The sequence below is a fragment of the Procambarus clarkii genome, chromosome 19 (assembly GCF_040958095.1).
Source record: "Procambarus clarkii isolate CNS0578487 chromosome 19, FALCON_Pclarkii_2.0, whole genome shotgun sequence".
NCBI lineage: Eukaryota > Metazoa > Arthropoda > Malacostraca > Decapoda > Cambaridae > Procambarus > Procambarus clarkii.
Window position 1 is genome coordinate 25,488,841 of NC_091168.1, and position 6,879 is coordinate 25,495,719.

A 6,879-nucleotide genomic window follows, 5' to 3' on the forward strand; every position below is an offset into this window, starting at 1 on the left:
AATTACCGAGTAACATGTCAGGAGTCGGATGTTTACCAGTCTCCGTGGTGTAGTGGTAAGACACTCGCTTGGCGTTCCACGAGCGCTTTGTCATGGGCTCGTATCCTGGCCGGGGAGGATTTACTGGGCGCAAATCTTAAACTGTAGCCTCTGTTTAACGCAACAGTAAAATGAGTACTTGGTTGTAACAACGATTCTTCGCGGCGGGGATCGTATTCCAGGGACCTGCCCGAAACGCTACGCGTACTAGTGGCTGTACAAGAATGTAACAACTCTTGTATATATCCCCCCCCCCTCCCCCCCCAAAAAAATGTGCAACCCGTCCTCGACTCTACTACAGTCTAGCGGTCTGTAGTAGACTCTATGAAGCTTACTACATCCAGCGGTCGACCCACAGACGCATTTATAAATTTTTACATGCTGTTCATTCAAACCGGGAATTTTCTCAAATATAAATTAATATATTAGCATATTGTACATATATAGGCATAGGTTAGGTTAGATTAGGTGTTTAGGTTCTGTTGGCGACTATTTGTATTTGTAGTACGTGGGTAAAGCATTTACAGCGTTGTGGTTCGAACAAAATTCGTCAGTGAAGCACTTGTTCCGGAAGTGTTCAAACGAAATCAGTTGTGTCGTGTGTAAACCGTTTTTCATTCATAAACGGGGTTTAGCGGGTGGATGGAATCACTTTTGGGTCTGTTTGGAGGACGGGCTGCAGACGTGGGATCGCTGAAGGGTTTTAAGCTTCGGTTAAACATAAATACTGAATGTGAATGAGTTTTCATAACTAGATTTGACCCAAAGCTGAGAGTTCTCCCTACAGTGAAAGGCTGAGCCAGCTCAAGCTCACCACGTTGGAGGAAAGGTGTATCAAAGGGGAGATAACAACATACAAGATATTTTAGTAAATTGACAATGTGGATAAAGAGCCAGTGTTAAAAACAAGAAGCAATAGGACCAGGGGACACAGATGAGTCCGAGACACGTCTGGCAAAACTTCTTCAGCATAAGTCACAATCTATGGAACATACTGCCGGTAGGCATCGTGGAGGCAACTTCAATCAACAGCTTCAGTAGGAAGAACGACGATAAACAAAAGGAATGAGTCTTCACATTTACTGACCAGGTGATGGAAAGGCGGGGCTAGGGAGCTGTTGCTCCACCCTGAAAAACAGCTGAATACAACTTGGTGATCTGAGTGAATACACTTACATACAGACACCTGTAACGCTCACACCTGCAAACGTATAATATACAACACCTGTCTCTCCCACCTCACCCTTCACCTTCCCCTCCCTCACCCACCATCCCTTCACTTCCCTCCCTCACCTGGTTACTAGGAGTATTTAACTATGATAGTTCGCCCGCTGCACCTCTCAAAGAAATGCCTTTTTTAAGCAGTAAATCATAGTCAATAGTGGTACCGTAAAAAAATAGTATTTCGCATAATGAATAGCGGTATGTACAATAAATTACTGGCAGTGAATAATGAGCTTTATGTTAATATGTGACTGAAACTATGGTAATTTCTCCTGTATATATAAACATACTTAGCGCGTACAAGTTTGGAGCGTAGTTAAGTGGAAACATGGTGGAAGTGTTCACAGACTATGATCCTCTAGTCCTTGTGAACAAGGTAAGAACTCATAATATTTGGCTCAATTTCTTACAAGAATATAATTTAGTTATCCGCCATACACCGGGCTATTATAGCAGCTATTATCAATGATGTCACACCATCAATGTATGAGGTATTTTGAGCTCTAGCTACCTCATACACTCAGGAATATTGGAAGATATTCTTGTGCTGTACCCAGAGTTTGCTAGTGGAGGCTATTAGATCAGCCTCGCATTTACTGTTCTCTCCTGATTCCATGTATGACTAACCATCCTGTGAGATGGAGATATTAGATGAACTTATAGTCAGTTTTTCATCTACACTGTGTAATCTTTCATGTAGAATAGGGTAGCAGTACATTGCTGTGTATACCTACTTTGTGGATACCTTGCCATGATTTCGGGGCTCAACGTCCCCGCGGCCCGGTCATCGACCAGGCTTCCTGGTTGCTGGACTGGTCAACCAGGCTGTTGGACCCTTCCCTTCCCTCTCACCTAAGCATATAAAGTAATGTCTTATTATTGTTATTAATAATATTAAAAAGTTCTTGTAAAACGATTTATTACAAATATTAGTTTTATTTTTTAGTTTGGAAAAACATTACAAAATGTAAGTGTTGGAAACAAATTATTATTATTATTATAATATATATATATATATATATATATATATATATATATATATATATATATATATATATATATATATATATATATATATATATATATATATATATATATATATGTATCCTAGCATTGTTGGAAACAAATTATGCTTTTTTGATATCTAAAAGTTGGTTTATAAAAAGTAACCTTTCTTGCCTCTTTAAAGTAACTTAGGATTTTCTCTAAGTTTAAACTGATTTGCCACAAATATTTTGTGCCAATGTCCATTGAGACTTTTACCTTTATCCTGGTGATACCGAAAAATAAACAAAACATAAATAGTGGCATTCATCAGTGAAGTGATAAAAACAAAACATATACTGGACTTATTGTCTTCTGTATTCGTGCTGTATTCTGTCGTAAAGAATGCAGCAGACTTAAGCACTAGCTTACAAGTTAGTGTTGGTTATGACAAGTCTTTATAGGTTAGGCTTTGTTATTTATTTGAGCAGATTACCTGGCGCGGAGACTCCTTGAGCCCAATTGGGAGCAATTAGTCTAATTGGCTTAAAACCGGCCCCCTGAATATAAGAGTATTTTGCCACCAGTTCGTCCATTTAACATATCTTAGGAAGAGTAATTTATGTATAGGAATATATATCTCGGTATGCTAAAATGAACCGTTGGACCAAAAGTGTCTAGACAACAGCTGATGCAATTCTGCCAAGTAGTTTTGTTGGCCCCATTTTTTGCTGAAATAGTATTCTTTTTGTTGATTAGGGATTAGTCACCCTGGCTGCAGTTGCCGGCTGACGGTACCAGCGTCACCCTGGCTGCACTTGTCACTGGATGCCTGACATTTCACTTCACCTTGACAACTGTGTGTCCAGCAAACAATCATAAATGGCAACTTTATGTGAACTAAATTTATAATTGTTCAACTGTCCAGAACAGTGAATAATTGCCAATGTGTCTAAGAAGTAGTAGTTAAAGATAAACTATTACTCGAATATCTACAGATATTTGATTTGACAAGTCGCCGGCTTTCTGTCCCCCATCAAGACCCCTATAGGGAAGGTGGGCCTCAGGTAAATATTTAGCGCTGAGCTGCTTCAGAATTTAGTTGGAGAGTATGGCAGCGGAGCCACGTGTGTTGACGGCTGCCCGTTGTCAAGAGTAGTTCAAGAGCACACGTGAGGCGTCCATCATAGTCCTGTCAACCGCACTACAATTGCTTACATTACTACTACTTTTACGGGCTCACCATAGCCCGTGCTACTTGGAACTTTTTGTTCCAAGTAGCGAATCTTAAACAACAACAACATAATACAGTACTATTAACCAGCCAACCAATTTTAGTCCAGAACTCTTAAAATATATATATATATATATACTGTATATGCACCGAGGAGTTCGATATATACTTGTATACTTAGTATGGCGTATACTTGTATATCCTTGTGTGTGTGTGTGTGTGTGTGTATGGAGTAGTAGGAGGAGGAGTTGCAGCGTTGCTCACCAGAGGGAAGTGCGTTCGAGCAGCGGGTGTGAGAAGAGGCCACCACCAGTCACTCACAACTCATCGTGCGGGGAGGTACTGCCACTGCTCGCTCCGCCACCTGACCCACCTGCTCTACCCTCTCGCTCACGCCTCCCATCCATACCTCCCCCTATGGAGTTCTAAATTACTTTACCTACGCCACTGAGACAAGTGTGAGAGACTGAATCGTCAGAACATATATTTTCTGTGAGAACGACCCTTTTTGTGCATGAAAACACTATGGATATAATAGATAGTACGCTGGCGGACTTTGCCGAGAATGATCTGAAGGAACTGTGGGACTCTGACTACTATGCGGTGAGTAGTTGTGTTTTATCTCATCGTGTTCACACACTCATGAGTGGTCTGTATCTTGCCTCGTTTGATGCTTCCAGGGGGATACATGGCGCAATATGCTCCATTTCACACTGCCAAATGTGAAAAATTTAATGTACAAAATCCGTCGTTCTTTTTTTCTCTTCGCAATGCTGGAGAGAGTGAGTGAGTGAGTTAAGCATCGCGGAGAGGTATCTCACGACGCCTGTCGAGTGTCTGCTGCTGCTGTCTCTCGCCGAACTACTGTTTCTCAAACAACGTAGATTTTAGGGAAATTATAACATTAACCTTAAATTGCATAGCAATGTTCGTGCGTGCTTTGAGAGTAATTGTGCCCTGATTTACCTCTGAGCAGCCGTGGTGAATTGTCTGCCTGTCTAGCTATACAAATACCACACAATATAAAACAATCATCGCAATTTCTTTTAAGAGCGTTTGGTTTTGTAGGTAATAAATTGTGATGTGACATGCGTTTAGCGATAGGCTTGATTTATGTGGATTTAGGCCTAGGCTACGTTAGATGTATTTTAGGATACGTGGTATTGGATGTATTATCAGTGCTTTTCGTAATTGGCTGCTTATTACACCACATAAGTGGGGGGGGGGGATTTTTGATAAATTATATATAGGAACATGTTACTAGCAGGCGCAAATACCATCCCAAATGTGGACGTTAATGTTGTTGGGTGAATAATAAACAAACATTAACATTTAAAGTAGTACTGCAAAGAAAATTTCTCCTACAAGTCATAGGCTACAGTGTACTGCATGGAAGCAGGTAATTAATGTACTTCTCAAACGCTGTGTAAAACGGTACACTGTAAACAATGCACGAAACACCGTGGCGAATCCAAACACTAAAGTATAAACAAGACGCCACAGTAAACAACTGGCCATAACATGACACAGTATCACATAAAACAGCACCTCAACACACACACACACTGCAACGGGAAAGAACCCAAAAGCAAACAGGAATACAGCCGCGAGGGGTAATTACAAGCACGGGAGGGAGGGGGGGGGGGGCAGCGGGCAGCATGGGGTGGTGGCCAACATTGCCGCAGAGCCTGAACAATGCCGCCGCTTGTTTCAATATATGTATTGAAGCCAACTCTTGTAGGTTTTTCCCAGTTGTTCCTGCCTGGCCCTGGTCTGTTAGGTCAGGCCTGCTCGGTTTGCTTCCCTGCATGGCGTCCCTGGCCTGCTCCGCGGCCTGCTTGGTCTGCCTTTTAGGGTTTCTGAGATCTTCGTAACGCAACTCACGAAACTTAAGTGAGGTGGATTGCGTCAATTGGAAGGATGAGATTGTTGAAGTTTATGATGAAATAATACCTTTTATTTTGGCCGTTTGCTAAGATTGGTATTTTGCTGTGTTTTTAACTAAACTTACCGTTTACGTAAATAAGACCAGGGATCCCAAGGAAACCCTGACAGACGGAGTAAACTGTTGTAAACTGAGGGAACTGAATATCTTACTAAATTGTGATAGTTTGAGAGATACGTGCTAAGACTGTACCAATTCCTTAAGCTTAAGAGCAGTTATTTTTCACTGGAAATAAATTATAGGACAATAATGTTTGACACAGATACAGTTCATGCCGAATAATTTTTTTTTTTTTTTTTTTTTGAGATATATACAAGAGTTGTTACATTCTTGTACAGCCACTAGTACGCGTAGCGTTTCGGGCAAGTCCTTAATCCTATGGTCCCGGGAATACGATCCCCTGCCGCGAAGAATCGTTTTTTCATCCAAGTACACATTTTACTGTTGCGTTAAACAGAGGCTACAGTTAAGGAATTGCGCCCAGTAAATCCTCCCCGGCCAGGATACGAACCCATGACATAGCGCTCGCGGAACGCCAGGCGAGTGTCTTACCACTACACCACGGAGACTGCACAGAGACTGCATAATGATAATTTACGCCAAAAACACCACCGGGTAATAAAAAGTTATGTAGACTTACAACGCAGGAAAACGCAGCCCGTTCTCCAGAGCGTTCCCAACTCGACAATGTTACACTAAAGTGCCCGATCCAACCTAACCCGAGGACCCACAAACAGAAAACGGGACATAGTCAACTTCGGGAGCCGCTTCCATTATTGGAACATAATACTTTACCCAAGGCTAAACAAATTGTCAAAATGTGATGTGCTCTCAGGAGGACGGGTTGGAAAAATGATTGTTTACCAACATTTTATTGAAGGCAGTTGTCTTAGTTTCATTTCATCGTTGTTAAGGCCGTATGTTGGATAGTGTAGGTTAAATTTTGCACCGAATTGCAAATTTATTGGGCAGCCTTACTCCAGTGAGTGAACATGCTGTCCTGGTTGTTACAATCGGGTTTGTTCTCGACTCGCAATCGAGAATTCCCGGATCGAAACCCGGGCGGAACAGAAATGGTTGTGCTAGTTTCCTATCATCTATTGCACCTATCCACCTAGCAGTAAGTAGGGACCCAGGAGTTAGTAAACTTGTTGTGGGGGGGGGGGGGGTTGCTTCCTGGGGAGGGTCAGTAATTCTACCGTGGGGGGGGGGGGGGGGGGCTTGATATAAGCGTAACATGTACTGAATTACAGGGAGGGAGCCGGTCGGCCGAGCGGACAGCACGCTGGACTTGTAATCCTGTTGTCCCGGGTTCGATCCCGGGCGCCGGCGAGAAACAATGGGCAGAGTTTCTTTCACCCTATGCCCCTGTTACCTAGCAGTAAAATAGGTACCTGGGTGTTAGGTCAGCTAGTTACGGGTTATACGGTCAGCTAGTTACAGCTAGTTAGTT